The 18,716-nt window shown below is 42.8% G+C and overlaps 1 pseudogene across 1 annotated transcript; it reads right to left on the bottom strand.

Annotated features, from left to right (window-relative positions):
- Nucleotides 1–15,412: 15,412 nt before the first annotated feature.
- LOC308627299 (small ribosomal subunit protein uS2-like) lies at nucleotides 15,413–18,494 on the bottom strand (annotated as a pseudogene). The gene has a single exon. The product of its transcript is annotated as a small ribosomal subunit protein uS2-like (transcript).
- Nucleotides 18,495–18,716: the final 222 nt, after the last annotated feature.

The raw sequence follows: 18,716 nt of genomic DNA, 5'->3' as shown, positions 1-18,716 counted from the left end.
AAATAAATAAATAAATAAATAATGATAGCCCAGGAATGAACTAAAACAATGCTAAATCAGCTAAAACAATTTAAAAATAATTTTGAGTTATTTTGCAGTGCTTTGTATACTTTTTATATTGAATTTAAGTATCTTTAAAACTTTACTGAATATCTTCTAATTATACCAAATTCTCTTCTCCTTATTATCAATGGGAACATGTTTCACAGAACTGTAGTGGTATGTACCTACATACCTTTTTAAAATCTGTACCTTTTCATGGAATATCACTTATTTACACACACCTCTCCTTGCCCCTTTGTTTGCCCTGTTTTTCTGCTCTTGTGATTTGTCATCCTTCAAACAGCAGTGGTTCAAATAAGCCATCAGATGGATGCTTTCCCTGTAGACTCAGGGTTACAACGTGGGCTTTCTCATCATCTTCCCCTCAGTATCTTTTAGAACTTCTCTTGCCTTCAGTTCCTAGAGTGTGTTTTTGTTGGGTTTGAGTTTGGGGGTGGGGGGTTGGACAGGGAATATAGGTGACGTGGGCGGCTTACGATTCTTTTCTGAAAGGCCACAGAGCTCTGCTCATGTGCCTCTTCCACTGTCACCATCACTCCGGCCGACCTTCCTCTTCCCCCAGACAATGGGAGACAGGAATCTTACAACAAAAGTCCCCTCAGGTTTACAGAAAACAAGAGCTAACAGCTGATGTGCATTAAGTACTGACCATGTGGCAAACTTTCTGCACACTCGTGTGGCTTGTCTCAGCCACACACCACAGGCTTGGCCCCAAGGCCACCTCAGGCCGGGCAGGGTGAGCACCTTGTCTGAGGGACTTGAGTATTGGGTGGAGGAACAATTTTTTTTTCGTTTTGAGAGTAAAAATTTTATTTTTGAGGAACTTCATATGCACATTTTAAAGAGAGTCCCATAAGAAAGCAAAAATATTACCCTCTTCTCATCCCAGAAATAAATTTAAAAGGCATAAAATTTTTTTTAAAATTATGACACTTGGAAGTTTAGCACCAGCATCCAAAATTTAAGAAAGGAAAAAAAGCATTTACGTACTATATGTTTTAGATTTCTTTGGTTGGGGTTCTCCCCACGGGCTAATGATATTTCATCTTTCAACTCATATTACTAAAACAGGAAAAAAACAGGAAAAAAAATAACACCTAGTGGTTGCTGAAACTGGAGAGGTCCTTCCTGTCCTCCTTTCAGGCATCCCGGGATCTCAGCTTGCTCGAAAGTTGACTGACATTTTCCTTTTGTAGTTGTCTCGTAAAGAATAATCGTAAATGTTCTAATGTCAATGTCTTGGACAGTTAATCTTCCACTTTACTGTTTGGATGTTTCCTTGACATTGGTGAGGTCACGGTCTGCTCTGTGCTTTGTTTTATTTTTTGAACGGTCATTAAATTCTTTAGGTCACCTGCTGATGATGGAGATACTCAGGGGCCTGGGGATACTAAACCCAGCTCTAGCCACCGTGCAAAGCTGACAGGTCAGGGAAGCTGACAGGTGACAGAGCCGCAGGCAAAACGGCAGCTGCCTGAGAAACCCTGTGTAGAAGACTGGCAGTGTTTGGTCCTTGTCTCTGAGGGACGGTGACGGGTTACTCTTAGAATGGCTCCTTTCCTAGTTCCCGTGGATTTGCTCTGGGGTGGGCCCCACCCCATCTGGTTGGGTAGAACGCTGGGAAAGCTCCTCAGATTTAGTCCCAGGAAGATCAAGTCGGCCTCACTGATGAGCCTAGGAGTGAGATTCTCAGCAACTATAGGACCTGCCTCCCTTCCCCTGCTGGCTCATCCCAGCACCAAGCCATCTATTGTCTCACCAGCCACCTGGGGACAGCAGACCCACAGCATTCTGCCCTGGTCTCCGGGCTTTCTACCTGAGAAAGGCCCCAAAGGCTCCTCTCCTGGAATTCAAGCTAACCTGGGCCTGAATCAAGGGGGATGTGTCCTCCTTCCCTCAACCAACCCCTCCTGGGAAGGGGCTCCTGGAAATCCAGAAGCTGCCTTGCCTTCTCCCTCTACCCCTTTCAGTTTGTCCAAAATATTCATCAGTGGGTCATTCTGGTTGGTGTGCACTTTATTGAGTCTCGGCTCCTCTTTGCCACACTGTTCTGTTAGCATCTCGGGCCATGAGGGCCTGGTGACCACAGTGGCAGGTGCCACCACTGGGGAACCCACCTGCCTTGCATAGGAGCGCCAACAGCAGCTGCTACATCCTATGTGAAAGCTCGGGTCCCGGGTAGACACACCACCAAGTCAGAGTTTCCAGCCAGGGGACTTTTCTAGTTGTCAGCTCATCTGCACAACAAAGATGACACTAAACCAGGGGTGGGGGGTGGTGCCCAGGGTGGTGGGGTGCCTGGACCCCTCCTATCCCAGGTGACAGGCTCTCCTGCCCTGGCTCTCTGTGACGATTCATCTGTGGGTCACACACCGGCCCCACAGGAGGACTGTCCTCCAGAAGAGACTCCACCAGGAGAGTCTCACAGTGTTAAGCAGAGTTGTACACCCCAGTCTTTCATACACTGTAGTCACAATTCTGTCAGTGTTGAGTACCTCCTATACTATTAATTGTTTTTCTTTGAATCAAGTCAGCTTTTCACTTTAAATTTAATTTCCTTCTCTGTTGTCCGAAACACTGTCATTTCCAAGATTAATGATCTGAGGTACTAGTTATGTATTTTCAAAAACACATCATTATGAGAACTGGAGTCTGTCTGTGTCAACGTAATACACCTCTTCGTTCCAGGAAGTTCTTGCCCAGGAAGATAAGGCTGTACACCAGTAAAGTACTTTACTGTTTGCTTCAGAAAATTCCTACAAATGACTTTATTCAGGTGAACAGTTTGCTTACCTGAGCAAAGTGTCCTCAGACAGCGGTTCAGTCCCTCAGACCCTCCCCTCCAGTCCTGAAGCATCACATCAGACACTGTACCCAAGCTGATCCAGTCTCTGCCTTGAAAGACCCACCTTCAACCCCTTGAGCCCAGACCTCAAACCCTTATAGGTGTTCTTCCTTGAACTTTTCCTTCTGACACACAACTAAAACTGTCAAAACGGTGGTCTCCCTTTTTTTGGCAGTAAGTCTGAAAACAGCTCTGCTTACTCAGCGGCTTCTTCTGATGTTCTTTAGGGAGCTGACAGTCAGCAACTGGGCAGGTTTAAAATGTTCAGCTGGGCACCCCTGAGACCACCACACACGATGTGTAGACAAGACCCACTTCAAGAACAAGCAATGAGAGGACCGGGGTCCTCCCCTTCACCCCTGCGTTCTCTTCACGTATCCTCCCCACCAGGGCCCTTCTTGTACCCAACTTCTGCCCGCTTCTACAACTCTGACTGCAGGACACAAGCTAAGGGGGCAGGCAATTACCGGGGGATGAGCAGGTCATATTGTAGTGAGAGTTGTAAAGTAATGAGCAGTCTCTGTGGCTTGAAAAGATGGTTAACTTAAAACAGGATAATGGACCATTCCTGGAGTCATTCACTACACTGGCCACCCTGTCACCAAATTTCAAGCAAATGCTGAAATTCACAGCTCTGTTACACAGCAGTATCATGCCCAGGTAGTTGCTTACATGATATGATTTGAGAGTGTCAAGAAGTCTTCTCTGCCCCAAATTTCTTGCTTTGCTCCCATTTTCCCACAAGGCACAGGTTTTATAGGGTATGAAACTTTAACTTAAGGAAAACATTAACTTCTTAACTCTTTAAGGACTGCCTTTATGGTCCTTTGAAGACACAAAATCTGGGGAGATAACATAAAAACAACCACTGTCTTTATTGGTCATCGTCTTAGTCTGTTCCAGATGTTATAACAAAAGTATCACTGGGGGTTGTTGAAGACTGGTGGTTGAAACAACAAACATTTATTCTCGCAGATCTGGAGGCTAGAAGTCCAAGAGCAGGGTGCTGCTAGATCTGTGTCTGGGGAGGGTCCTCTTCCTGGTTTGCAGACAGCCGTCTTCTTCTTGTGTCCCCACATGGGGGAGAGAGAGAGAGACAGAGATCTGTGTCTCTTCTTATTAGGGCACTAATCCCATTCATCGGGGCCCCACCCTCATGACATAGTCACCTACCAAAGGCCCCACCTCCAAATACCATCACACCAGGCATTAGGCTTCAGTTTGTGAATTTGGGGGGCACATAAACATTCAGTCCATAGTAACCATTTACTGTGGCTGGGATCTGTTTGGACATGTCTACCTGCATTACATGTTTAATTCTTAAAGCTCCCTGTGAATGGGAGGTACTACTTTCCACAGTTTAGAGATGAGGAAACTGAGGCTTCACATGGTTTTCCAAGGTTGCCCCGCTGGTAAGCGGCAGACCCAGGGAGCCCAGGTTAGCAGACCTTACTGCATTGCTAACATTTCTGAGATGGATTCAGAACATGAAAACAACACCGGACACTGGTGTGACCCCACTGTTCTTACAGCTTTCTCCTTCTTTTCTCACTTCCTCATCAGGACGCCCCCTGCCCAGGAGGCAAGACAGGTACTATTTTTAGCAACAGTTTGTCCGTTCAGGTTCCCCTGGGGTGAGGCTGAGCCGGTTGGAGGAGCAAAGAGGAGGGAGCAGACGGGTTGAAGAGAGACCCCGGCTAAAGGGAGGGGATGTAAAATGGGGCTGGATGCACAGATTCAGAGACAGGCCTAGTGGTGCCCAGAGGCAGGGTGGGTGGGCAAAATGGGAGAAGGGTGTCAAAGGCGCAGACTTCCAGTTATAATATAAATGAGTCCTGAGGATGGAAAGTACAGCATGGTGACCACAGCTAAAAATACTGTGCTGTATATTTGAAAGTTACCAAGAGAGTAGATCTTAAAAGTTCTCATCACAAGAAAAAAAATGTGTAACTACCTATGGTGATGGATGTTAACTAGACTTACTGTGGCCATCGTTTCACAATATTTACAACTATGGAATCACCATGGTGCACACCTGAAACTAATGTAATGTTACATTTCAATTACCTCTCAATTTGAAACAAATGGAGCTGGGTCCTGGTCTTCTCCCCAGGCCTGCTCTGCTCACAGGAAACTCTGTGGTTCCGTTTGGGTGGTCACCACCCCCAGGATGGTATCCCACTTTGAGAAGAAAAACCACAAGAGACCCCCTGCTCTTTGTAAAATAAAGAAGGCACTGCAGAAACAAGGAACACACTTTCACTGAGATTTATAATAAACGCAGTCATAAACAGAATCAGAGAATGCAGACTTCAGGCTCTCACTGGACCACCCTGAAGAAGCAATCGTTATTGGGATTCAAGTTTTAAATTCTTTTAGGGATATTTGCAATTCTAAGCTATAGATATCTAGGGCGATAAGGAAGACAAGAACTATTTGAAGTGATGTCAGTGCAACTCTGGCTCCTTGCATGTGATGGGCACACCGTCTGTATCACACACGTGTTTCTCATGACAGTGCCACACAGTAATAATGAACGGCTTCATGTTCAGATTAGGACGCTGAGACCAGAGAGGCTGACATACAGTGAGAAGTGTCTGCATTGGAATTCAAAACCAGGATTGTCCTGCTCCAAAGGTTGTGCCCCATCACAAGAGGCTTCCAGATCTGTCCGACGTTATCCTCACATCGAAGGCAAAGAATAGACTGGGCCGGGGCTTCCCTGGTGGCGCAGTGGTTAAGAATCTGCCTGCCAATGCAGGGGACATGGGTTCGAGCCCTGGTCCAGCAAGATCCCACATGCCACGGAGTGACTAAGCCTGTGGGCCACAACCACTGAGCCCACGTGCTACAACTACTGAAGCCCACGAGCCTAGAGCCCGTGCTCCGCAACAAGAGAAGCCACCTCAATGAGAAGCCCGCGCACCACAACGAAGAGTAGCCCCCACTCGCCGCAGCTAGAGAAAGCCTGTGCGCAGCAATGAAGACCCGATGCAGCCAAAAATAATTTTTTAAAAAAATTATTAAGAAAGGGAAGAATAGACTGGGCCAACAGTTCCACTTCTTTGCCTCCGATGCCATCCCATTTCCTGCCTCAAGGCATCTTAAACCACCTTTTTCAGAAACAGAGAAGCATATTTACATACAAGGAACCCTAATTCATTTGAAATACAGCAGAGATTTTAGCTGTAGTTTGATTTTTTTTTAGAACAATAGAGCAGAGCCTTTTGAACTTTTTTGAACTTGCCCCCCAGGATGAAAAGCCCTTTACCTCACACCTCAGTACACACAACACACACACACGTAACAGAAGTTCCACAGAATAACACTCACTATGTGTGTGAGAAGCTCTCTGACATTTTAGATTCCAGTCTAGTCTTTCTTCCCTCCCTCCCTCCCTCCCTCCCTTTTTCTTCATAGTCTTCCTCAATGATCTTTTTTTTTTTTTTTATCGTGGTAAAAACATGAGTTCTACTCTCTTAAAATGCTAAGTGCAGGGCTTCCCTGTTGGTGCAGTAGTTAAGAATCCACCTGCTAATGTAGGGGACATGGGTTCGAGCCCTGGTCCGAAGAGATCCCACATGCTGCAGAGCATCTAAGCCCATGAGCCACAACTACTGAGCCTGTGCTCTAGAGCCCGTGAGCCACAACTACTGAGCCCATGTGCCACAACTACTGAAGTCCACGCGCCTAGAGCCCGTGCTCCGCAACAAGAGAAGCCACCGCAATGAGAAGCCCGTGCACCACAACAAAGAGTGGACCCCACTCACTGCAACTAGAGAAAGCCTGCACACAGCAACGAAGACCCAATGCAGCCAACAATTAACTAATTTTAAAAATGCTAAGTGCATAATACGGTGTTGTTAGTTACAGACCCAATGTTGTTCAGTTCTCCAGAACTTATCTCGTGTAACTGGAACTTGACCCCCACTTCTCACCCCACCCCCCAGCCCGTGGCAACCGCCACTCCCCTCCTGCTTCTGGGAGTCTGACTATTTTGGATTATTTCTCATGTAAGTGGGATCGTGCAGTGGAAAACAGTGTGTAGACTCCTCAAAAAATGAAAAATGGACATTTTATTTTTTAATCCTGGACACGACCCCCTATACTGATGTCAGGATCCACTCATGTGTTGCTACCACAGTTTGAATTACATTGCAAGGGGACCTGAGTTGTTTTTTGCTTTAGAACAAACGGTCAAGTCGTTGAAGCTGGTATCAAAGACTTGTGAAGTAGACAGGAAGAGCTGGGGGGAGGACAAAAAGATTTTAAAAATTATTAATGGCAACTCAGTGGGAATATTAACACCCTTATGTATTTTTAATTCTTGAAAAGAGGAAGAGATGCTGCTTATAAATGCTGCTTATTTTTTCCTACAGGCTAATAAAAGATGATGAAATACCAGACTTGCTTCATTAAGCAGACGTTTTAAAGTCTAAACCCAAACTAAAACTCAAAGGGTAATTCATCTTCTGTGTTCCAAACAATATTCGTCAGCTCCTTACCTAACTGGGGCGAGCAAGCCTCTCTCTGAAGCCAATGCACCAGAGCGTGGATGCCATTGTCCACTAGGTGGAGATATAGAACAGGAGTAGCCCTTTCTTAATCTTAACATAAGATGCCACAGAATTTAGAAACCCAGGGTTGTCCAGTAATTCACATGAATTCAGCCTGAAAGTTTTCTCAGTGCTCCGGGCATGTTTCTCCCTTTTCTTGGAACATCCCTGGATTTCAGCTTCATTCTTGCTGACAGCCTGGCCTTTAAAATTAGTAATATCTTGGCTATTTCCTGTGGCAATACAGATGTATCATAATGTCTGTATTTATTAACAATCTGCAAAATTAGCATGTGCCGTGAATCTTTATTTCTTGCCCCTTCCATATAACATTTAAGAAATACTGTGGGTCCTTGTGTCATTTCCCTTTGCTAACAATTTCTGTATCTCTTAGTTGTTCTACATATTGTAAAGTTATTGAAATATCTGGTGGATATTTTAGTTCTTATTTTTCAATTGAAAAGAATGATCTTCTCAAATACACATGGGCAAAAAGAACTAATAGCTGATAAATTAGAAATGTCTCATAAACAAAAATGTATGCTTTTGCAATGTGGAAACAGTCTTGAAATAATCCCATGTATTAGAGATTTTAAAATTCTCATCAAGTGATGCCTGTTACAAGACATATTTATAATTACTTGCAAGTCTTACTTATTTTTACAATATTTTTTTGATGTTGGTAAAGAGAAGATATTGATGAATAATTTTCTATTGCTACTTATTATATTTGTATATCCTTTGAATTTTTATGAATATACATTACTTTTACAAACAGGAAAATAAAGTTGTTTTTGTTATAAAAGTAGTATGTAACTATGAGGAAAAACATTTTAGTATGGCATAAACTGGAAAGTTATTATAGGTCAGTTGAATGCTCACACAATTTAAGTGCTATGTAGGGTAATCTTAGTCATGAATTGCTGATTTAGGAAGTAATATTTCTAAATTTAGGTCATTTCTACCGTGTTCCTATCTATAATTAAACATTCTCCTTAAAGTGGGAAGAATATCAAGTTCATTATTCTCATGGTAATGTAATTATTGAGACAACTGGTATTAGCATCTTTCATTGTTAAAAACAGCAAAATCAGTATAACATTTCACTATTCTTCAAGCTGCATGCAACCTACTTCTATGTGGTGGTCGTAGGTTTATGGTATAAGAAGCACTTTCACTTACACTAGCTCATTTTGTCCTCCTAATAGCTGTGCGGCATAGGCAGGGCACATGAAGATTCTAAGCCATAAAATCATGCACATAAGGTCCTAATCGAATGGGCTGCAGAACCAGGGGAGGACCGACCATGGGATTCTGAGTTCAGGCCTTTTGCCTTTCGTTTCTGTAAGCTTTTTGTAGACTGTGCCCCAAAGCTCCCTGGGTGCAGATGAGGAGGAGGGAGTCTTCCCAGCAAGTGTTTTAAGTATCGGCTGCTCTTTCTTGCTTTTTCTTCATCTGCATGTAAGCGGGAGTGAGGGGTGAGGGGAGGGACAGGAATGACTGAGAACGGGCTACGTGTTCCTGTTTTGCTCACACCCAAGGTGGTAAGGGCTGTGCAGTAGGCTACACGGGTCCTAATGATGCTGAGCCCAGATGCCATGTTGATTTGTGACTTTGTCCCTCACCTTTCAAACTGCATCTCCCTGAGGCATAGTTGAACGTTACTCAACAAGTAAGTGCATAAACTGACCCCCTCCTGCGTGCTGAGGACTCCTGTCAGGGGCCGCATCCCTGGACACGGGGTGGATCACAGCAGACTCCCCCACAGCAGGCCCACACAGAGTCTGAAGTCTAGCGGGAGAGGCAGACAACTATCATCACTAATTCTACTGTAAGATGAAAGTACAGGCTTTATGAGAGACAGTAACAGTGAGACATAGTTTAGATGGCGGGAGGGGTGTGTCAGGAAGTTTCTCTCAAAAAGCCTTACTTAAGCTCAGACCTAAACATTGAGTAGGGATTTACCAGGAAGGATGGTTGGAAACATTCCAAGAGGGATGCCTCATACACAGGCCCTGGGGTAAGAAGATGCTTCTCTTGTTGGAGGAACAGAGACTCATGTGGCCCCAGTAGAGGCAGAAAAGGTAGGCGGCAGGCAGGGGCCCCATACCGGGGGCCTTGTGGTCCATATTAAGAATGTTGTATTTTGTCCTAACCACAGAGACAAGCCTTTGATGAGTTTTGAGTAGAGAAGAGATAGGATCAGATTTAGATGCACTGGCAGCTTGAATTAGACTAGAGTGGAGTGAGTCTCCCTGGGAGACAGGCTAGGAGGCGCCTGGTGATTCAGGACAGATGATGGCCGTGGTAGGGCGGTGGTGGGTAGGTGATGGAAAGAGAAACCCTGGCGGCGGCTGAACAGAGTGTGAAGGGGCGTGCAAGGAGTTCAGATTCAGACTTAACAGGGATGGGACTCTGAGAGACGGTCCAGTGGGTGTTAAAGAAGCATCTGGACATAAGAGTCCATTGTTGAAAGGATGCTTAGGCCGGAGCTATCACTTTGGGAGGTGTCATCCTAGAGATGGTGCTAAAATCCAGGAAAACTGTTGAGAACACCTTGGGAGGAAGAGGGCACGGAAAAGACAGGAAGGCCCAGAACCCAGCCCAAAGAAACCTCTGCATAATAAAGTAGGCACAGGAGGAGTCAGTAATGGAGCTTGAGAAGGGCCACCAGAGAGATGGGAGAAAATCCAGGAGAGCGTGGTGTCTCCCAAGGCAGAGAGGAAGATGCTTCCTGTGGATGCAGATACTGTGAAGATGAGGATGGTACCCTGTGTCTTGGGAAAGAACATGACACAAGTTCAAGGGGGAGAGCACTGCATTTTAGAAATGCAGTTTCAACTAGAAGCAGCATTGTTCTCTCCTTTCAAGAAGGACCTTTTACCTACATGGCTACAAAACTGGCCTGACTGGAATGTTTTATTTCAGAGCACTCAGATTTCATGGCTTTCCATAGCTGCCAGATTGATAACTAGCTGTGAGTACCACTTTTTTCCCTAACATTTAACTATGAAAAATTTCAACCATACAGAAAAGTTGAAGGAATTTTACAATGAACACTCGTATATCTATCTCCTAGATTCTACTATTAACATTTTGCTTTACCTGCTTTATCACATGTGTATCCATCTAACAATCCCTCTGTCTACCCACCAATCCATCTTATTTTTCAGATACATTTCAAAGTAAGTTTCAGACACTGAATCAGTAATTTTAAAACTCCCAACAAACAAAAGTCCAGAACCAGATGTCTTCACGGTGAATTCTGCCAAACACTTAGAGAAGAGTTAACACCTATCCTTCTGAAACTATTCAAAAAATTGCAGAGGAAGGAACAATTCTAAACTCACTCTATGAGGCCAGCATCACCTTGACACCAAAACCAGACAAAGATATCACACAAAAAAGAAAATTACAGGCCAATATCACTGATGAACATAGACGCAAAAATCCTCAACAAAATATTATCAAACCGAATCAATCTAACAATACATTAAAAGGAGTATGCACGATGATCAAGTGGAATTTATCCCTGGGATGCAAGAATTTTTCAATATCTGCAAATCAATGTGATACACCACATTAACAAATTGGAGAATAAAAACCATATGATCATCTCAATAGATGCAGAAAAAGCTTCTGACAAAATTCAACACCCATTTATGATAAAAACTCTCCAGAAAGTGGGCATAGAGGGAACGTACCTCAACGTAATAAAGGCCATATATGATAAGCCCACAGCTAACATCATACTCAATGGTGAACAGCTGAAAGTATTTCCTCTGAGATCAGGAACAAGGCAAGTATGGCCACTCTTGCCACTTTTATTCAACATAGTTTTGGAAGTCCTAGCCACAGCAATTATAAGAAAAAGAAAGAAAACAAATACAAATTTGAAAGGAAGAAGTAAAACTGTCACTGTTTGCAGATGACATGATACTATACATAGAAAATCCTAAAGATGCTACCAGAAAACTACTAGAGCTCATCAATGAATTTGGTAAAGTTGTAGGATACGAAATTAATGCACAGAAATCTCTTGCATTCCTATACACTAACAATGAAAGATCAGAAAGAGAAATTAAGGAAACAATCGCATTTACCATCACATCAAAAAGAATAAAATACTCAGGAATTCCCTGGCAGTCCAGTGGTTAGGACTTGGTGCTCTCACTGCCAAGGGCCTCACTTCAATCCCTGGTCAGGGAACTAAGATCCCCCAAGCCACTTGGTGCAGCCAAAAAATTAAAAAAATTAAAAAAAAATACTTAGGAATAAACCTACCTAAGGAGGTAAAAGACCTGTATTCAGAAAACTATAAAGCACCGATGAAACAAATCAAAGATGACACAAACAGATGGAAGGATATACCATGTTCTTGGATTGGAAGAATTAATATTGTTAAAATGACCATACTATCCAAGGCAATCTACAGATTCAGTGCAATCCCTATCAAAATACCAATGGCATTTTGCACAGAACGAGAACAAATCATTCAAAAATTTCTATGGAAAACAAAAGATCTCGAACAGCCACAACAATCTTGAGAAAGAAGAACAGAGGTGGAGGAATCACACGTCCTGATTTCAGACTATACTACAAAGCTACAGTAATCAAAACAGTATGGTGGGACTTTCCTCGTGGTGCAGTGGTTAGGAATCCACCTGCCAATGCAGGGGACATGGGTTCGAGCCCTGGTCTGGGAAGATCCCACATGCTGCGGAGCAACTAAGCCTGTGTGCCACAACTACTAAGACCGCGTGCCACAGCTACTGAAGCCCGTGCGCCACAACTACTGAAGCCCACGTGCCTAGAGCCTGTGCTCCACAACAAGAGAAGCCACCGCAATGAGAAGCCCGTGCACTGCAGTGAAGAGTAGCCCCCACGTGCAGCAACGGAGACCCAACACAACCAAAAATAAATAAATAAATTTATATTTAAAAAAACAAAACAGTATGGTATTGGCATAAAAACAGACACACAGATCAGTGGGACAGAATAGAGAGCCCAGAAATAAACCCATGCACTTATGGTCCATTAATCTATGACAAAGGAGGCAAGAATATACAATAGATAAAAGACAGTCTCTTCAGTAAGTGGTGCTAGGAAAACTGGAAAGCTATATGTGAAAGAATGAAATTAGAATATTCTGTAACTGTATACAAAAATAAACTCAAAATGAATTAAAAACCTAAATGTAAGACCAGAAACCATAAAACTCCTAGAGGAAAACATAGGCAGAACACTCTTTGACATAAATCACAGCAATACTTTTTTGGATCTGTCTCCTAAAGCAAAGGAAATAAAAGCAAAAATAAACAGAACCTAATTAAACTTAAAAGCTTTTGCACAGCAAAGGAAATCATTGACAAAATGAAAAGACAACCTACAGGATGGGAGAAAATATTTGCAAATGATATGACTGATAAGGGGTTAATATCCAAAATATGTGAACAGCTCATACAACTCAACATCAAAAAAGCAAACAACCCAATTAAGAAATAGGCAGATGACCTGAATAGACATTTTCCCAAAGAGATACATGAAAAGACACTCAACATCGCTAATCATCAGCAAAATGCAAATCAAAACCACAATGATATATCACCTCATACCTGTCAGAATGGCTATCACCAAAAAGAATACAAATAACAAATGTTGGCAAGCATGTGGAGAAAAGGGAACCCTCATACACTGTTGGTGGGGATGTAAATTGGTGCAGCCACTGTGGAAAACAGTATGGAGGTTCCTCAAAAAAGTAAAAATAGAACTACCCTATGACCCAGCAATTCCACTCCTGGGTATATATCCAGAAGAAACCAAAACACTAATTTGAAAAGATACATGTACCACAATGTCCACAGTAGCATTATTTACAATTGCGAAGGTATGGAAGCAACCTAAGTGTCCATCAACAGATGAATGGATAAAGAAGATGTGGTATACATACATATATGTATGTATATACAATGGAATACTACTCAGCCATAAAAAAACAATGAAATTTTGCCATTTGCAGCAACATGGATAGACTTGGAGGGTATTAAGTGAAATAAGTCAGAAAAGACAACTACTGTATAATATCACTTATGTGGAATCTAAAGAAAATACAAAAAACTAGTGAATATAAGAAAAAAGAAGCATGCCCACAGATATAGAAAACAAACTAATTAGTGGTTACCAGTGAGGAACGGGAAGTGGGGAGGGGCAGTACAGGGGTAGGGGATTAAGAGGTACAAACTATTACGTATAAAATAAGCTACAAGCATATATTGTACAACACGGAATATAGCCAATATTCTATAATAACTATAAATGGAGTATAATCTTTAAAACTGTGAATCACTCTATTGTACATCTGTAACATATAATATTGTACATCAACTATAGTTCAATTTTTTTAATTAAAAAAAAAAAAACCAAGGTAAGCTTTGGACATAAGAACATTTCACAGCTAAACACTCTAGCATCTATATCATTGACCAGAGTTCAGTATCTGTTTATGGTTCTACTTCTTTTGAGGTAAAATTTTGAAAGAATGAAAAGCCCAAATCTTAAATGGACCAGTTGTTGCCTTTTGACAAATGCACACCCTGTATGGTCGTCGTATTAAGTTATAGAACATTACATCACCCCAGAAAGTCCATTGCTGCTGCTTTAATCTCTCAGAAAGCGCAGGTGATGTAGGTAAGGAACTCAGTCCTGGGCTCTGGTAGGAACACAGCAAGTGTAAATTCCCTTCTCCCTCTACCAGGGGACTCTGCCACCGCTCATATACATTCACCCACATTCTCACCAAGATAGAAATAGACATTGAACTCTTCCTAAAAGTGCTTTTGTAAACATTGCACAATACACCCTTTGTAGAGAAGGACAATGGTGTCCAGTGAACCAAGCCCACCCCAAGGAATCATAATTCCTCACCCAGAATCCTGCTCTGCTGGTGCTGAGCAAGCTGAAGCCTCAGCCCTCTCATTTGTCAAACAGGAACAGTGACCATCTCTGTCTACAAGTATAAAATCACCTTGCTGTTTTAATACATGAACTAATAGAGCCCTGGGGGGAAAGGTGAAAAGACTCCACCACAAGGCTGTGACCATGTTGACTAAGCTACTGTATTGTCCCAGGTTACCCCCCTAGCCCCATCCTCGCCTCACTGCTCAGGTGAGGCCTCTGGGCACAGGTATGAGTCAGGGACGTTCCATGTGGAGGGCTCAGGTTCAGCACCAGGTCAGGACTGGAGCTGCTTAGTAGGTCTTCAAAATCTATTGTTAACAACCCCTGGAAGAGGCTGTGGGCTTAGTTTATTTGTTTATCTTCTTGCTTTTGTCTTCTTTGTCACTCTGGGCCTTAGGAAGAGCCCACATGAGCTGATTTGTTGGAATGAAGAGAGGGTTTCTCAATCCTCACCCTACGCTGGATTTAAGGAACCCAGAGACATAAGTTGAAGTGCCAGCGACTTCTAAGATTTAATGAAAATTTGTTTGAGCCTTCTTCCCAAGTCAGTGAGAGGTCTAATGATTGCCCCAGATTTACTTATTAATTTTTGAGATTTTATAGACTGGTATTCACTTTCAGTTACAAAATCCTGCTCTGGCTGAGCTCACATCTCTCTTGGGGGCCACTTCCACTGTCGGCATCCTCTTTCTGCTTTGGACCAACCCAGACCTGGAATTCAGCCTCTTTTCTCTGCTTTCCCCCCAGACGACTTTCCCAAGCAAAGCGTTGTAGAATCCTACCTCTCTCTTCAACCTCTTTCCCTTCTACTCTCTTGACTCCCAGATTCCTCTGGATGTTTAGATTCAGATTTGTTTAGCTATGACTTTACTTCCTTTCCACCCACAAGTGGATAATGAAGGTATTTTTCTAAGCAAAGATAGTTGTCAAGAGGAACTCTGCTGCAAATTATTTGAAATATATATATATATACATATATATATTTGTACACATCTACACATACACACATGTATATACACACATACATAATACATATATGCTTATATAGATGTCCTACATGTATACATAATACACAGCACATAGAACTATAGAAATAATTACATGAATGTGTGTATAATTACATACATAACACATACTATCTGTACATACACACACGTACATACCCTATGACATACGTCTACACAGATCTAAACCACCATCACTAAGGAATTGGTGAACTCCAGCTCCTGCCTCATCTTGTTGGAGTCTTGTTCTCATCTTTTTATTTCTGCATTGCACAGATCCTGCTCTGTAATTGAAACGGATCCCATCCAGCTTGCACTGTTTAGTTTACAAAACAGGAGACTGGAAATAATCTGCTCAGTCACTCATTTATTCAATCTCACATTCACTCAACAGGCAATAATCCAGCACCTACGACAGCCCCGGGTTGGATCCTTTAGAGGAGAAGATATGGAAATGAGGGACAGACCCACATCTTTAGAAAGTTGAAATCCAGCTGCATGTGCAACCCTTAACACACCCGAAACAAAACGTCCTCACACGCACAATTCTCATCAGAGGAACAGCAAATTCGAGCAGAAAGTAGAGACTTGCAGTGTACAGCAGCGCTGCTGTTTCAGCAGAATGAGCAGGAGGAAAAAAACGCTGTGGTCAAAAGAAACTGCTGGCTGCTGGATTTTTGTTTAATTACAATTTGTGCTCTTCTAACAGCGTTCGTTCTGCTTAGATGGCAGAGTGGCTTTCATGAAAGTATGAGCTCAGCCTTGCCTTACGCCTGTTGAAAAAAAGAGGTCAAGTAAAATGACGGTAGTGACAGCACCAAGCTAGTTGAAAACCACACTCTCAGATGAGACACAAAAACAAACAAACCCGCACGCTGGAAATCTCTTGCCCACTAAAAACCCCTTGACGTCGTCTCAGAAACACATATAGAGACAATTTCCTCTTTTTTCCTTAGCAGTGTCCTCGAGGAAAATAGCTTTCCAGATCTGAGTGGGTGGACCAGTGATGCAGTCTAGCAGCCTGGGTTCGTTCCGAATTCAGCTCCATGGCTACATTCGGGCTGAGGGACTTAATCCTTATGTAGCTCTTCCAAATCTCTTCATATAGTTCTGCAATTTTTAACTGAACTCTGCACTGAATATTCTAGTCATTTAAAACGTTTTCACACCACTTTGGCACAGAAATTAGTAATGACCGGATACATTTGCAAAAATCCATGCTTTGTATATTGTAAAACGTCTACATAAAGGCAAACTCTCATCCCGCATGCTGATAAACGTGATCTATATATGGGTTTGATAATCTTTTAATTCAAAAATCAAATGTATTTTGAATGTACCCACAGAGGAATTTACATATGAGTTCATGAAGAACAGCAAGTGATATTCGTGTATGCAAAGGAAAGATATGATGGCCTGTTTCTTGATGGTAATGAAATTTGATAAATGACTTCTTTCCACAGAATCTCCAAAATAGAGTGATGCAGGTACTCACATTTTATCAAATTAGTTAGAGCTTTTCTAGGAATTGGCTCTGTTTTTACTTACATACTTCAGTGACAAAATTAAAGATAAGTTATTTGTTAGAGGCACTATCAGTGGTCTTAAGTGGAAAACATTTAACAAGATGAACCTAGCATGCTGGATGTGAGACTAGGAGAACTTGTGCTCTGGTTTCAAAAACTGGCAGTTCTTAGTGCTATACTTCCCCAAACCATAGAGAACTGGCTTTTCCTGGGAAATCCTAACTTCTCACTCGATGCTCCTTTTTATTCTTTTTACTTATTTACATTGCTTAATGAAATGAGGCAATCACATGATGTACTCTAACTTGAAAATCCTGTAAGCTGATACTTCAAATTCTGTAAATGATATCCAGATCTAGTATTCTTTTTTTTTTTTTTTTTGAAACCGTTTACTTTCCGTCAGCTTATTTCCATTCTAAGAGATTGTGGAAGAACAGCTTAAGACCACCCAGTGGTTGTTCCTACCCACTCAGTGGCCTGAGCAGTGGGAGGTGCAGACCAGCCTTCAGTGGGGCACAGAGGGCACCTGCACACCTTCAGACACCTTTGCGACCTCAGGCTGAGGAGCAGTGAACTCGGGAGGTGGGGCGGTCCATTCACCCTGAAATTCCTCCTTGGTCACAGCCTTCTCAGCTGCCGCCTGCTCTTCCTTTTCAGTCTCTTCAGGATCTCTGTAGAAGTAGACATCAGGCATGACCTCCCATGAGTGTTCACGGGAGATGGTGCCACACATGTGCAGAACTTCCCGGGCAAGCATCCACCACATCAGACCCACTGAGTGAGCTCCCTTGTTGTTGCGTGCGATGGCAACGTCCACATAATGCAGAGGAGAGTCTGTGTTACACAGAGCAATGGTAGGCAGGTTAACATAAGAGGCCTCTGTGAGAGGCTGGTGGTCAGCCCTGGGATCAGTAATCACCAGAGGTCTTGGCTCCGGAAGGCTGCCTGGCTTTGGTTAGTGAAGGTTCCAGGAGTGAAGCAGCCAGCAATAGGAGTGGCTCCAGCGGCAGCAGCAAACTTCAGGACGGCGCGCTGGCCAGTATTCCTGGAGGATACGACACTGACATCAGCTGGGTTTTCAATGGCAACAGTGGCACGAGCTGCCAACAGAAGCTTCTCCCAGGTTCTCTTCAGATTTATTATGTAGATGCCATCACTTTTCCTTTTGTAGATGTACTGTTCCATTTGGAAGTCTAGGTTGGTGCCACCTAAGTGGGTTCCTGTTGCAAGAAATTTGAGGACATCCTCCTCCTCCTTTTGCAGGACATCAAGGGTTCCAGACATTGTGAACGTTTCCCTTTAAGTTACGATGGGAATCCAGAACAATGCCGTATGGACCCCTGTCTGACTGATGCAGAAAGAAAGCTAGTACTCTTTTTAAAAAATTTTTTTAATATAATTTTAAAGGTAACATTCCATTTACAGTAAATACAAAATATTGGCTATATTCCCTGTGTTGTACAATACATCCCTGAGCCTATCTTTTTTTTTTGTTAACATCTTTATTGGAGTATAATTGCTTTACAATATTGTGTTAGTTTCTGCTGTATAACAAAGTGAATCAGCTATATATATACATATGTCCCCATATCTCCTCCCTCTTGCGTCTCCCTCCCCGCACCCTCCCTATCCCACCCCTGTAGGTGGTCACAAAGCACCGAGCTGATCTTCCTGTGCTATGCAGCCGCTTCCCACTAGCTATCTGTTTTACGTTTGGTAGTGTATATATGTCCATGCCACGCTCTCACTTCATCCCAGCTTACCC

Source organism: Mesoplodon bidens, assembly GCF_964165515.1.
Source record: "Mesoplodon bidens genome assembly, chromosome: 13".
Classification (NCBI taxonomy): domain Eukaryota; kingdom Metazoa; phylum Chordata; class Mammalia; order Artiodactyla; family Ziphiidae; genus Mesoplodon; species Mesoplodon bidens.
Note: the sequence above shows the minus strand (reverse complement) of the source record. Positions and strands in the feature narration are given on the sequence as shown.